At 48.4% G+C, this 15804-nt stretch overlaps 1 protein-coding gene across 1 annotated transcript in view; it reads left to right on the forward strand.

The window, feature by feature from the left end:
- Positions 1-9244: 9244 nt before the first annotated feature.
- SNX10 (sorting nexin 10) overlaps positions 9245-15804 on the forward strand; it is a 79833-nt gene continuing 73273 nt past the window's right edge. Inside the window, exon 1 of the mRNA XM_019508619.1 lies at positions 9245-9328. The gene's annotated coding sequence lies outside the window, so the exon portion shown is untranslated. The remainder of the gene's footprint in view (positions 9329-15804) is intronic.

Consider the following 15804-nt stretch of genomic DNA (forward strand, 5'->3'; position numbering starts at 1 on the left):
CAACATAGTTATGCTGGTTCAGCATCACCTTTTTTAATCCTTCTGACCAGCAAATTGTGTTAACAGAAATCTAATACATAGACTTGGCCCTAGTATACCTTTTTGCACATACTCCAGTAGAAGAGAAATGCTTTGCTGTTATAGTATATTGGTTTTCCTATGCTGGTTTTTCTATATCCTCCTAAGGATTGCAACCTTGACATGGTGGAGAGATTTGTGTGCTACCAGTGACATCAAGAGATGCCATCTGGAGTTTCTCATCATCACAAACTCCCTATTCTGTCAAAGCAACAAATGGAAATCATGGATGCACCCCTGCTCAAAACACTGGCACCTAACTGACTAAGTCACAGTGTGTGTCCAGAATTGTCAGAGCTATAACCAGTGCAGATGACTGCTGGACAGATCATTATTTGGTATGTTCTGTTATGTCCATTTGTATCACCCCAAAACAATGTAAACAAAAGAAGCAACCAAAGAGGTTCAATATCCAGTGCTTGAAAGCCCCTGCAGTGAGAAAGCTTTAGTAAGAAACTCTCTGACCTCCCTGATGATCTTGATATCACTGATAACTGGGAGAACCTCAAGAAAAGCATCCATGAGGTGTGTGAAAAATCTCTAGCCTTCTCCACAAAGAAATATCAAAACTGGTTCAATGAGAAAGATAGAGAAATTCAAGCTCTCATTGACAGAAAAAGGAGAGCCTTCAATGACTTCATTAAAGCTAAGACCCAGAGGAACATTTCAAAGCAAAAAAAACAAACTGTGGAAGGACAAAGCAAAAGAGATACAAAAGTTTGCCAACAGTCATGATGTGTAGTTTCTTCAGAGTAACCAAAGCTATCTGAGGTCCAAAGATGGAGCAACACTCTTATAGACAGCTCCACCATCAATGCATGGTGGAAAGAACATTTTCAAGAGCTCCCAAACTGAGATTCTAATGTTGAAGGTAATACCATTGAAGCCATTCCACAATACCCCATTGCAAATCCACCAACTTATTAAGAGGTCTTTAAAGTCATTAAGCAGACAATGAAGCATGTGGTCCTGATGGAATACCAGCTGAAATTTACAAGCACGGTGGAAAAAAGCTCTCTCACCAATTATATACCATTATTCTGAAAATCTGGAAACACGAACAGATTCCAAGTAATTTGAAAGATGCCAGAATCATAACCATATTCTAGAAAGGTGATAGATTAGATTGTGGCAATTACTGTGGTATTGCACTCCTGTCCATAGCTGAGAAGATCCTTGCTTGCATTTTCCTCAATAGACTCACTCTTCTTGCTGAGAAGATTCTACCCAAGTCCCAGTGTGATTTCAGACCATTCACAGGTACAATGGATATGATCTTTGTTGCTAGATAGCTGCAGAAATGCCATGAGCAATACCAAGATCTTTACATGGCCTTCATTGACCTGACTAAGTACTTTGATCCAATCAACAAAGAGGTCCTATGGAAGATCCTGATGGGATTTGGATGCCTGCCAAAATGTGTTACCATCATCAAACTTCTTCATGATGACATGATAGCAATTGTCCCAAGCAATGGCTCAGAAACAAATCCTTTCACTATTAGTACTGGAGTCAAGCAAGGATTCATGATTGCACCAACACTTTTTTCCATCTCTATCATAGCTATTCCACATGTCATTGCTGATAGACTTCTATCTCAAGTCAGCCTCCAGTATTGCATGGGCAGGAATCTCTTTAACATCAGATGGTTACATTCCAAATCCAAGACTTAGAGGAGACTTAACAGCAGCCTTCATTTACCTGAAGCGGGGTTTGAAAGATGATAGAGCTAGACTGTTCTCAGTGCTGGCAGATGACAGAGCAAGGAGCAAAAATGGTCTCAAGTTGCAGCAAGGGAATTTTAAGTTAGATATTAGGAAGATTTTTCTTACTAGGAGGTTAGTAAAACACTGGAACAGATTACCCAGAAAGGTGGTGGAATATCCATCCTTGGAGGTTTTTAAGACCTGGCTAGACAAAGCTTTGGCTGGGATGATCTAGTTGGGGATAGTCCTGCTTTGAGCAGGGGGTTGGCCTAGATCAGTTTCTCAACCTGTGGGGTTTCTCATCCTGTGGGCAGTTTCTCAACCTCTGAGGATACGCGAGACACAGCCAGGGGGTTCGCGGATGCAGAAAACCCCCACAGCAAGGGAACGCCGCTGCTCCCCCTGCTGCTGCTGGGTTCACGTCTGGCCGCTTGCCCCCACCCCCAAGCCAACCAAAGGCTGCTGCAGGAGGACAAGGGTGAGCACACAGATACCTGTACACTCCCTGCCAACAGGCAGGTAAGTTTTCTTTTTATTTATCCTGCCTAGGCTTTGGCAGGGAGAGGCAGACTGAGACCCCCCAGAGTGCGGGAGGGGCAGGGCACTGCCCCACTCCCTCCTGCACTGTGGGGTTTGGCCTCATGACCTGGCCCACCTGAGGCCCAGTTCATTGCAGGTGGGAGGGCTGGCAGTGGCACCAGGCTCCTCCTGGCTCTTGGGGCAGGCTGCGGTGAGGGGAGGGGGGCTGCTGCCTGCCCCACCAGAGCCGCTGCTGCTGAACACAGGGAAAAGCCCTGTGCTGCCACCAGCCCCAACCTGTAGCCAGCTTGGGCTCTGGGGCAGCTGCAGCAGGCAGCAGTCAGGCTGCAAACAGCTGCACTGGGCTCCGCAGCCCCAGCATCAGCTTCACGCTGATGTGCGTGCACATCCATGACTGCACATGCATCTCTGAGGCACACGTGCAGTTGCCACCAGCATGGAGCTGATGCCGGGGCTGAAGCCCGGTGCAGCTGTTTGCAGCCTGCTTGCTGCAGCTGCCCCAGAGCCCAGCTGGCTACAAACAGCTGTGCTTGGCTCTGGAGCCCCGTCATCAGCTCTGTGCTGGGGGCGACTGCATGTGCGCCTCAGAACAGAGAGTGGGGATAAACCCACTTTGTGCTTTGAGGCGCACATGCAGTTGCCGGCATGGAGCTAATGCTGGGGCTGTGGAGCCCAGTGCCGCTGTTTGCAACCTCCCTGCTGCAGCTGCCCAGAGCCCAGGCTGGATATAGGCGGTGCCGGCAGCGGCACAGGGCTTTTGTGGGCTGTGCTGCCTCAGGGCCCCCCGCACTGTCTGCTCAGAGCCGCAGGATGCTGGAGCAGCTCCTTTGCAGCCCCCTGGTTGCAGCCAGCCCAGGCTCTGGGTAGCTGCTGCCAGACACAGAGCCTGGGCTGCTTACAGCAGGGCTTGCAGCCTCCCAGCCGCCTGCTGGGAACAGCCCAGGCTCCACAGCTGGCAGCACCTGCCTAGAGCCTGGGCTGGCAGCGGAGTGCCAAGCAAACTGGCCTCGCTTGCCATGGTTGGCACGCATGTTCCAGGGGTTGCCGACCCCTACCCTACAGACTTACCATGCCAAGCAAAATGACCTTGCATGCCATGCTCGGCATGTGTGCCCTGGGGGTTGCCGACACCTGCCCTACAGACTTACCTCACCGCACTGTGGGCCTCTACTTCTCCCCATCACCTCAACCCCTGCTGCAGCGGCCCCGGAAGCAGCTGACACCACCTGCCTGCACCACAATTACGGTTACTACCTTTTCCCTCTCTCTCCCCCCTTCCCTGTCTCTCTCTTTCACCCTATATTCTTGTCTGTCTCTCTCACCTTCTTTTCCTCTCTCTCTCTCACTCTTGCCCTCTTTCCCTGTCTCTCTCACCCCTTCCTCCTTTCAAAACTATGGCAAAAAATGTGGTGTGCTGCTCATTGTGCAGCCCTTTAAATTCCCCAGGATTAATTTGGTGTGCCACACTTTGTGCAACACTGGGTTCAGGCCTCCTAGCTTTGGCCAACATCACCTGTAGCCCAGGTACATTCTTGAACACTCCTGGTGTAAAAGGTAGCAACCCTACTCACACTAGATCATACATCTGTCATATCACGGCCTTATATACACAGCCCTTCTTCCAACATATGGCGCACAGTCTGTAAATATAAAATCCCCATGAAAATTGAGTGTTGGGGTACTTATTAAAATTTTCAGAAGTTAGGGGGTACTTGCTACTTAAAAGGTTGAGAAACACTGGCCTAGATGACCTCCTGAGGTCCCTTCCAACCCTAATTTTCTATGATTCTATGATTTCCACAACTTGGGTAGCCACTTTTCCCAAAAAGTAAATAAAGATGGTGATATTCAACACTGGATAAAATCTGCCAATGCTATCTTTAGACATATCCAAAATCATGTCTTTGATAATCATGACATCAGGACCCGAAACAAACTTCTTGTCTACCATGCTATTGCCATTCCTACCCCCTGTATGAGTGTGAAACTTGGATGACATCAGAAACATCTGAAAGCCTTGGAATGTTACCATCAGCAATGTCTTCGGAAAATCTTCAGTCAACTGGAAGGAGAGAAGAAACACAAGCGTTCTGGCTCAAGCAAACACCACCAGCAAAAAAACCATGTTTATGTGGCATCAGCTCCATTGGATAAGACATGTCATAAGAATACCTGGCAACCAGCTCCTAAGTGGTCCTAGGCTCCCAACTCACTGATGCTCACCACCCCTGAGGTGGGCAAAAGAAGAGATTTAAGGAGATCTTGAAAACCAATCTAAAGAAATGCCTGGGAGACTCAAGCACTGAATCATCCCCAGTGAGGATGTACAACAAAGCATTAGTTCACTATGGGGGTGGATAGATAAGAAACACAAAGGGAAAGAGCTGTGACCTGACATCACCAGGATCACATCTTTCTCCTGGAACTATTTTCCATGTCTGCAGTAGAACATGCAGATCTCAGATTGGCCTTCTCAGTTGTTTCCAGACTCACCCATGACTTCCCTATTCCCTGGAAGACTGTCATCCTCAAATCAAGGGGCTGCTGCCCCCATCACTGCCTGATAAAACACTTGTAAGGTAAATGCAGTTGTTCCAATATGAGGTACTATAAGTCAGTACTGTGTCACAAATCAGCCCCACATCCTCTGCAAGTGCCACTCTGATCCATTTCCCCTACCTTACCTGATGCTCTGCTTCCTGCTCCCTGCCCTACCTCCCACTGTGCTGCCTGTCTCCTCCCTAATCTCCTGCCTTCCACACACAGAGGTTGCCTGTGTCCCTTGTAGCACCCATGCTGCAGTTTGGCCACCCCTGCTATAAGTCACCCCTAGTCAGGTATAGCTATGTCCCACTATGACATTTACTAGCATACCTATGTTGGTTAAAGAAAATAATCACACTCTAACCTATATAAATACACAAACATTTTGGCACTTAGAAGTGTAGTAGGTTGGGACTATACTAAAAATTATACAAGTATACTAGCAAGGTGCTCCTCATGTGGCATACGGATGTCACTAATATTTGCAATCCCATGCTTCTACTAATGTAGCTTATACCTGCTCTGTTCTGCAATTGAAATAAGATATACTGGCAAAAGCACAGTTTTGCCTGTGTAACTTTGTCTACACTAGGGGCTTCTGTATTGGTCACAAATTACACCTCTTTATCTCTGCAGCCAACAGGCTATGCCAGGAAACATTTGTAGAGTAGACCTGGTTTAGACAGGGTTTACTGGAAGATTGTCAGGCTCATCTAGTGAAGACATGGCTCCCCAGTGAAATGATCTGTCCCAGCAAAAGGACGTTTTTGTCTGTATTACTGTATTTACACTGGCTGGCAAAGCTATGCAAGGAAAGGGGGTAATTTTTCTAACCCCCTTTTCCCCCCAAGCTACTTAGGTATGACAAGTGGTATGAAATTAAGAGTCACTATTTCTACCACTATTCCTGCAATACGTATTCACAAGGATCCAGAGGGATGACTGAAAATGAGTCAACCCTGTTTTTATTTATTAGGACCTGATCCTGAGTAAAGTCAGACATTTGCCTAAAACTCTAGTCTTCAAAGATTTACATCTTTAAGACCCTGCTACTAGTATCATTGGTTTTGATGGGGCTACTCATGGGAATAAAATTAAGCTCCTTCCGTATGTTTTGCAAAATCAGCGTGGCCTACTTATTTATAAATTGCTCATCCCTGTAGTGTGTGGGTCCTATTACCTATGTTTATAATTATCCCAAATCCCTCTAGAAGGAGAAATTTACCTCCCAGCCCCTTCTTGACAAAACAGTCACAAGGCCTCCAGGACTATAACAGAGGTGATGTTTATTTTATTGCATGCAGATATGGCCATTTTGCAGCTAAGTTCTTAGGAACAGCTATGCTGGACTTTCATCCCAGAACTGACAAGACTGGGACTGCAAAGTGTATAAATTCTCCAGCGAAGAATGCTGAACCCCATAGCCTAGCATTCATCTTAGCTGTGCTGAACCTTTTGAAACACCTGCTGCACCAGCATGCAGGGGAAAAACAGGCATTTAGGCAGCAAGGTTCCTGTAGTGGTTCTAGACTCAAGATACCCTTCGGAAATGCCAGGTCCTAGCTGTCGCTCATTATTTGACTATAGAAAATTAACAGAACAAATCGTCTGTTGCAAAGAACCCTGAAAGACCACAGCAGGTCAGCATGTTGTTGAGGTTCCTGGCTAGACAGTTTTCTCCTTCTGCTCAGGGTCAGACCAATCACCATATTTGGGGTCAGGAAGGAATTTTACCCCACAGTCATATTGGTATGGACTGTGAGGGGTTTTGCCTTCCTATGTAGGGGGGAGGGCTTGCATCCTGGGATCTTTTGAGTGTAGATTAACAACCTTTTTATAGAACCAGGACACTGGCTGCTGTGGCCCCCCTGCTTTTCCTGTGGCAGGTTAGGGCATTATGTCTTGTCTCAGGGTTGGTGACACTTTTACGAACAGTTCAAATGATGGATTGTATAGGACCTTTTTATTATTAAAATATTTTGTGTTCCAGGTCAAATCAGCTAAATCAGTTTTAAATCATATCCACTGAGTAGAACTCAATTGTTCCAAAAACCATATCGACTGGGCAGGCAGAACTCAGTTGTTTTAAACACCACGTATGGCAGTACTCCTGGAAAGCATCCTTCATCCCAGGCTGTCACCCTTGCTTCAAATATTCCCAAATCCATTGGCAGGCACCCTACTGTAGGCCCAAGCTCGGAGGTCTTGGGATTCAGATGTCCCTATATGATCTCAGCCAGAACTGGATTAACTCTTTAGTGAGCCCTAGGCAAACAAACTCATGGGCCCCTACCAGTGGTGGCATGTAGAGGGTGCACAGGAGTGCACATGCACCCCCTGAGAGCTCCAGTGCAGCCCCTATCAGGCTGTGCTCCCTGTTTAGCCAGCGGGCAGGGGGGCAGGCGGGAGCACCAGTGCCCCCCTGCGAGCACTGGCCAGGGAGCAGGGCTGCCAGCAAAAGCGGCCATGTCACTTCCGGAAGTGGCCACAGGACTTCCAGATGCAGCACGGCTGCTTTTTGGTGAGTAAGATCTGCCGCGGGGACCCCTCCCCCCCAGCCAGTGAGACCGGCCACAGGAGGACTGCCCCGCCCTCCCGGTTGCTGACTCAAGAGGCACCAGTCACCCATGGTCCCTACTCTCTCTCTCACTCTAAATCCACACGCACACTGGTAGGCTGGGGAAGTGTTGGATTGAGCCAGGTGCTGCCTCGAAGCCCAGGCAGCCCCTGGCCTGCTAGCCACCTGCCCAGGGGGTACTGCTGCCACAGAGAGAAGGACCGAGACACTGGGCAGCTCAGGGCCCTAGGCATGTGCCTAGTTTGTCTGTGCATTAATCCGGCCCTGATCTTAGCCCACAAGTCACCAAGACACTTGATCTGAGCCAAAATGGATTGTATAGGATGGTTTGGATAGGGATGATGCTGGGGGTGGCTTAGATGTAACCTTTGTAAAGGTCCTTTCCAGCCCAACTTCTCTATGATTTCTGTGATTCCTATTGGATATTGCTGGGTTTGTCTTGTGAATGGCGTGTAGGCGTTTGCAGGCCTAGCATTGCTCCTTGTGTGCGGCACCCCACAGCACTGCTAACAGGAGCTTGCGGCACCCTGATTGAGATTCAGTTCCAGGTGGAGGAGTTCTGCACCCTAGATGCAGGGCCTTCACCTCTTCTACTGTCTCCTGGCCCATCATGCAGCCTTATCATCGGGGATCCTGGTTTTCTCTAATAAAAATCCCTAATTTTCAGCTAAAAAATGAACCCCCCCCCCACACACACACACACAGGTACTCCTCACTTAACATCATCCTGGTTAAGGTTGCTTCATTATTACATTGCTGATCTATCAGAGAACATACTTGTTTAAAGTCGTGCAGTGTTTGGTTATAACATTGTTTGGCTGCCGCCTGCTAGTAGGTAAGTACTGTGACATAACTGGATTCACTTAACATTGTTTAGCTTAAAATCACATTTTTCAAGAACATAACTACGATGTTAAGTGAGGAGTAGGTGTGTATGTGTGTGTATATATACACATATATACACACACACTGTGTATAGCTATACACACACGTTTCCCTCACTTTATGCTGTGTACACGTGTTCCTGGAAAACTCTGCATAACTTGAATTCCCATAAAGGGAGCCCACTTTACAATGTAACAAATAGAGATAAGTTTCAAGACCTTGACTGTACTGACCCCCAGACCCATTTCTACTACTTGCTCACCAACAACAGACAATACACACAAGCACAGGGCACTGTCATAACGGGGGTGGTAACTACAGAAACATGTGTTGCATACAATGAGCAAGGAGCACTCCACACAGGTGACTATATTTTGGTGCCCGGCACTCCCACCGTCACTCCCAAAATACACAGCACAAGGCAGCTGGCTGTGGGCTTCCACCACATGGATCCCATAAGAGTGAATTTACCTCGCCTATAATGAAGTTTTGGTATAAAAAGGGTCATTGCATAAGAGCGAATTCGCACATATAGAACCGGCATAAAATGAGGGAAACCTGTATGTGGATTTGGGGTTACTTTTTTTTAAACATACAGGATAGATAGATAGATAGAGCACTGTATCTATCTATCTGGCTGTGTATGTGTGTGTAGATAGTGCCATTTCTATCTATATATATAGATATTAGTGGAGTTTCATTTTGATCACGGAAAAAATGTGGATTTGGGGTTACTTTTTTTAATCCGAAAATTGGGATTTTTTTTTTTTTTTGCCCCAGGGCAGCCGGCGGCTGCGGCTGCGGCTGCGGCGGGCCAGAGACTCGCGGCGGCTCCTGGGCCGCACCGGAGAACGGCGGCTGCGGGGACCGCGCTCCACCCGCGCTGAGGTGCAGCTCCTCCCTCGCCGCGTCACAGGAGCGCCGGGGCCGGACGAGCTGGAGGCGGCACTCGCTGAGCCTGTGCTGAGGAGCTGGCGGGGGACTGTGCTCGGCTGCTGTGAGTACCGGGGCCGGGGCCGGCGCCGGGTGTGTGTCCCCGCGGCTCCCCTGAGCCCCCCTGGTCGCTCGCGCTCCCCAGGCAGGGGAGCGCGAGCGACCAGGCATTCCCGCCTCCCCGCCCCGCAGAGGGGAGCGGGCCGAGATCCTCGCTTGTCCCGAGCCTGGCCCGGGGGTGGCCCGGGGAGGACACATCTGGAGCATCCGCTCTGCCCCGGTGAGGCCCCGCGGCTCTGAAGTGTCCGAACCGGTAGCGCCGCTGTCTGGGGGTTGCTGCTCTCCCAGCTGCGGGCATGGCAGCCACTGCCCCGCTGCCACCTGAGAGAAATGTACCGGGAGCATCAAAGACGCCCCTTCTGCCCCCCCGTAATTAGATCCTGTGCGTGGGGAGTGAGAAGAGAGGCATCTATGCATGTGTTCACCTTTTGCCCTGCTAGGGTGTCATTCGTGGAGGGGCCACTTGAATTCCACCCTCCCACAGCCGCAGGGGGTAGGTGGGGTGGGGGTTAGGTATTGGGAGAGTCAAGTGGCCTAACCTTCACCTTTGCCCCCTGCTTTGTTCCCTTGTCACCTGCCCCCCCCCCAAAAATCTGCTCCCCACTTGTTGTACCTACCCCCTTGCCACCTGCCCCTCAGCCCCTTTGCCCGTGCCACGTGTGCTCCCCCAGTGCCTCTCCCTGTGGTGCTTGCAACCCCTAATGCCTGCCCTTCTTGCCATTTGCCCACTCTCCCCTACACTTGGCTTCCTCTGGTGCCTGTCTCTTCTTTGCTATTTATTGTCAGTCAGGGGTCTGGCCCTGCTGTAGCTGGGGGCAGTGGAGCACATGGTGGCTCTAGCCCCTTTCTGGCTTGGCAGCAGTGGTGGCAGCTCAAGCCCTGGGACCACAGCTGGAGCTGCAACAGTTACCTGTTCCCCACCTTGTACTTGATTCCAAGACAAGGGATTTTTTCCCCTGTGTTGAATGGTGGGGGGCACCTTGTCTTGGATTCAAGGAAATAGGGTAATTGTCAAAATTAAGTCAGTAGCATGGTTCACATCATAGTCTAGTATTTTGGCCTCAAGCCTTATGTCCACGCTGGCAATTTTAGATAACTCTCCTGACATTGTACATGCAATGATAAGAGCAAAAGTGTAATTTGGTAGTGAGTACTTGCTACTAATCCATGTTAGGAAGGAACCTCTTAACCACTGAGGGGTATTACTGCTCTTATCTGTACAGTTTTATCAGTGCATGTGCAGTGGGCAGGTTATTTTAAATAGAACCACAGACACAGCTGGAAGAGACTGAACAAAATGTCACATTTGGCATAATTACTGAATTGTAATTATAATAGGATTTGGTCTTTTTAGTGCAGGCAAAGCCAAGCCCTATTATAACAGTTAAGGCACTATCCTGTATAAACACCTCTGTTGGGAGGTTCAGGTGCATCTTCGTTGGGGATTTGCATTCCCTGTTGTAGCAGGTTGGACTTCTGGCTAACTGGAGTGAGGGGAATGTAGGATTTTGTGTCAGAAAACTTAGTGGGTGAGTGCCAGGTAAGCTTAGGTGCCTAAGACTAGTTGAAATCAATGGCAGCTTGGCACCCAACCTACTTCAGTACTTTTGAAAATTCCTTTAGGCACCTACCTGCATTTTTATGTACCTAAACCCTTGTGAAAAATCTAGCACTGCATCTTTCATGTTTTTAAAATTAGTAGATTTCAGCCTCTTGCTTCTTTTCTTTTTCCTTTTCAGTTAAACAACAATACAAGTTCCTAGTTGCTTTTGCAACTTTGAACTTGTCCAAATCAAAACAACAGTCATACTGAATCTACTATCTAAAGAGAAATCAAAAAGAATTAAGGCAAAAACCTTATGTTATGGACATGCTAGGACTTGCCACATCGTAAAGACTGAAAATAATGTACATAACACAGTGAGTGACGTTGTTTTAAACATATTTTAAAGTTTCAGATGGCTTCAAGGCTAGGAGCGGAAATTATACCCAAACTGGTATAAGTGATCGGAAACCAGGTCAAATCTGTAACACAGAAGTTCAGTGCGCATAAACTACTTTCAAAATGGCCAAAACTAGATTAAGATAAACCTGGAGGTTTGCAGTATCAGACTTAAAGATTTAGGTTAAATTGGTTTATTGAACTTCTGTCCCAGATCCCCTCCAGATTCAAATTAACTCAGTCCCCCGTCTCCCAGGATGGTTTGCATCTCCCTGCAACCCCCTCTCCCCCCCGCCCCCCACAGGGTGGGCAGACTAGTCTTGGCCCAAGTTATCTGCTCTAGCGGAGCAAGGAGGCAAGCTCTAGAACAGGGGTGGGCAAAATATGGCCCATGGGCCAGATGCAGCCCATGAGGCCATTCTAGCCGGCCTGTGGGGCCCCTAAAAAAATGTTGAAAATTAAAATTTATCTGTCCTTGGTTCCTGTCAAAAATGACAGGAACTAGGGGCAGTAGGACCCAGGGGAATCCTTGGCAGGCTCCTGCAACAGCAGGGTCCACCCAGCCCTGCCACACCCAGCTGGAAGCCCCAGGTGGGGCTTCTGGTCTGGGATCACCTGGCTGCCCTGGCATGGGAAGCTCAGGTAAGGGCGGGGGTGGGGGAAGGGCAGGGGAGAATCTGGTGCAGAGTGTGGGGAAAAGTGGCCCCTCCCCTGCCCTGTGGCCCACACTCCCTGCTGCAGTCGCTCACAGCCTGCATGGAGCTGTCCTGAGGAGGCACAGGCAGCCCCACGCGGGTTGTGAGCATCTGTGGCAGGGAGCATGGGCCATGGGGCGGGGGAGGGGCTGATTTTCCCCTGCACTCAGCACCAGCTTGTAATCCAGCCCTGCGCTGGCTCCAGGCTTGCCTATCGGGGTGGCGCCGTGGTGGCGGCAGCAGCTGCAGCCCCCCTGCTTGCTGCGCTGGGCAGCATTTGCTGCTGCTGCCCACCTGGAGCTCGCACTATGGTAGGCTGCGATGAGGCTACCACCACCGCTTCTGGGCTGCCCAGGGCGAGGCAGGTTACAAGCTGGTGCTGAGTGCGGGGGGGGGGGAAAAGCAGCCCCTCCCCGGCTCTGTGCCTGGCGCCCCATGCTGTAGCTGCTCGCAGCCCACATGGGGCTGCCTGTGCCTGCTCAGGACAGCACCTTGTGGGCTGTGAGCAGCCCTAGCAGGGAGCGCTGGCCATGGGGCGGGGGAAGGGCCGCTTTTCCCTGTGCTCTGCACCAGCTCCTTCCCTGCTGGTGAGCAGGGGGTCATGGCAATGTGCTGCCCCCGGCCTGTACTGTGGGGCTGGGGGGCGCTGGGAGTGAGCAGGCGCGGGAGCACAGGGCCCGCACCAGTGTCCCAGGGCCAGTACCAGCAGGGCCCAGAGCAGGGCAGCAGGGGTACAGGGAGGGTCCTGGCTGGCAGGGGCTCTATGGAGCCGGGCCAGCTCCCTGCTGTCCCTACTGGTGCAGCCCAGCCCAGCTCCACAGACCCCTGCCAGCCTGTGCCCCACTTTGGGCCCCACTGGTGCTGGCCCTGAGACATTGGTCCCAAGATGGTGACAAGGGGGCGGGGCACCTGTCAAGGTGCGGGGCGACCTATGTGGCCCTTGACAGCTTGCCAAAACTGGGTAAGTGGCCCTCTGCACAAAATAATTGCCTGCCCCTGCTCTGGTATCCCCCAGTGTTTGGCCTGGGCCACTGCAGGCATGTGGTTGCATTTCTGGAATCAAAAGTGAATTTCTATTCACTTGCTTATCAGTTCATTCTACAAATCTTAGACTAGCTTGCAAAGACTGAATCGATTCAGCCTTGGTCTTTTTGACTGTCTGTACTTAGCCCAAAAGTTAAAGAAGTCGACTTCAAATTTGTATAAAGTAGCAACTTTTAATCATTGCAACTCAAGAAGGACTTCTTGATGCAGCATATTTATATTTATTTAAATACATTATAATTTAGGTTTTAAGATGGATTTTCATTATTTCAAAGGGTAGAATAATTTAGTTGTAATAAAATATCTTACTTACTCACTTTTGTTTAGCTTTGTCCACTCTAAAGCACAGATCAGAATAACAAAAATATTTTCCCCTTTTGCTAGACTTTGTTTTTATTGCCATAACACTCAAAGCCTGTCATGGACCAACGTGTTATGGTCCTTGCCGTAATGAGTTTGGGAGGAGAAGACATAATATAGCTATAGAAGAAAATATGTTCATTGCTTACTATAACTTAGTCTCCCCTCCATGAGTGCTTTATCTCAGCATACAGGTCTCTGATATCTCTTTTTGGGTTTTTTTTAAACAAATATGTACATTTATATAAATTCATAAAACTATTATTTACTGGTCTGTCACTTTGTTGTCAGTCCAGTACTGAGCAAACATAGTAATTGTTTTTATTTATGTATGGCTTATTGTATGGCTATAGATAAATGGCATATTGTATTTTAAGGGTGCATAAGTTTGAAATTTTCTTCTTATGTGAGGGTTTTAGGTGGCTGGCGTCTGCTAAATTACTAGTTAGAGATTTATGTTTGTATGTGAATTCAAAAGAGCAGTTCCCAGCTTTCAGATGTTAAAGGACTGCTTTCCAAATCAAGACGTTTTGAGGTTGAATCAGCTGCAATTATGAAGGGTCTGTTTTAACAAAATAATTTAAATAGTGTGAGTTGTTTCCCCCTTAATATACCCTGCCTTCTGACTTCAGACTAACTTGGTTAATTCGCTCTGTCTTCCAGGGGTTGAGGGCAATATTCCAGGGCAATGTGTCAAGGCTATCCTATGGAATAATATTGTTTCACTGTAGAACCTGTGGTTCATTAAATATTAGCTCGATTCCTTCTCTTTAGATATTCTTTTCCCTGGCCCATTCTTGCTTTACTCTGAGGCATGACTAGGTGAATACTACTTTTGCCAATCAGTGTTCCTCTCAGAGCTGGTCTATACCAGAAAATTGTCTTAAATGACCATATTTACTTGAATATAAGATGACCCTCCAATAATTAGGTTCTATATAGAGAGGAATTACAAATGTATTATAATTTTCCAGGCTTACCATGTAATTATTGGAGGTTTGCCTTGAATTTGTTCCTTTCCTACTGCTATAGCAGGGAAAATAAATTTGGGGGATCAGGTGGTCCCCTTGTTCTCTGCCTCCCAACTTGATCCATGTGCTAAGTAGCCCCCCACTCATGGCTGGAACTTGGTGCTCTTGTCACAAGTCCTGGGATCCTCCAAAAATGTATATGCAGATGAGGCATAGGGAAACCTTGCATGTGCATGTGCACCTCTGAAACTGACTTTGCACCCCCTGGAAGTGCTAGCTGCAAAACTGGAAGTGCTGGTGGAAGTGCACTTCTGGTTTTGCTGCTGGCGGTTCCAGGATTGGCAATCAGCCACTGGGGGACCCCGCCCCACCTGTCAGTGAGCTGGTGCCTCCCCAGACTTGGGAGGCATCAGTTGCCCATGGCTGCATTAACTTATCCTTATGGTAGGTTCCCATGATCATACCATGAACATCTTGGCCTTGAATGACTCGGTGTAGTTAGAGGTTGAAGGCCTGTCCCTTGCGCTGCAAGCAGGCTGATCCCTGTGCGAGTCTACAAATGCCTCCGAATGCAAGGATCACAGCTGCACAATTTATGGTGACGGGGGATTGTTCCTGGGCATTCCTTCTTGCTTGCCTTTTCAACCTTTTGGCTAGGGGCAAGCGAGACTAGGGGCAAGTGTAGCCAGGCTTGGGGCTTTCATGTAGAATGCCTGCCATGGATTTGGAAATATCTGAAGCCCCAGACTGAAAAGTGTGGGAGGTAGGATACTTGTCAGTGGTAGAGCCACACAGACTTGAATGATTGAGCTCTGCTTAGTTGAAATTTGGAACTCAATTCAGAACTGATTTGGCCTTGGAAACAATTATTTTTAAAAAAAATCAGCATTTACAGTATCAGGGGAGGGTGCTGGAGCTTGCTCTGGCTTCTCTGAGTGCCAGCCTGTTATTGCAGTACTTCCAGGCCCTCCTGGTGAAGCAACTGCCCTTTTTTTAAGGGACAGATACACGCACGCGTGCACATACACACACAAAAAAGGTTCCCATAAGCACGTTTGCCCAATGTGGGCCAAGTGTTTTATAGCCGTGCTTAGAGTGTTGGCTTTATTTAATCAGCTTTATAGTTGATTTCCATTATTGAGCATGTGCTGCTTTTGGCATCAGTTTAATGATAGACAATGTATTTAATGCAGTTTTCTTTTATACCGATGTAAGACAAGGAGCTTCCTCACACAGATTGGTGGAGGGAGACCTTGTTTTATATTAGAGTAAATACAGTGTGTTTGTCTGCAGTTGGGTTATCATGTACAACTATTCCAAGGTAGGCAGACAAGGTTCTTGGGTAAATCTGATATCTTTTATTAGACCAACTAACAGATTTACCCAAAGAACCTTGTCTGCCTATGTCAGGGGTGTCCAACCTTTTTGAATGTGGGGCCGGATCACGAACTTTTTATCACCCAGTGGG

Source organism: Gavialis gangeticus, unplaced genomic scaffold (assembly GCF_001723915.1).
Source record: "Gavialis gangeticus isolate Ggan-Ray unplaced genomic scaffold, GavGan_comp1, whole genome shotgun sequence".
Lineage (NCBI taxonomy): Eukaryota > Metazoa > Chordata > Crocodylia > Gavialidae > Gavialis > Gavialis gangeticus.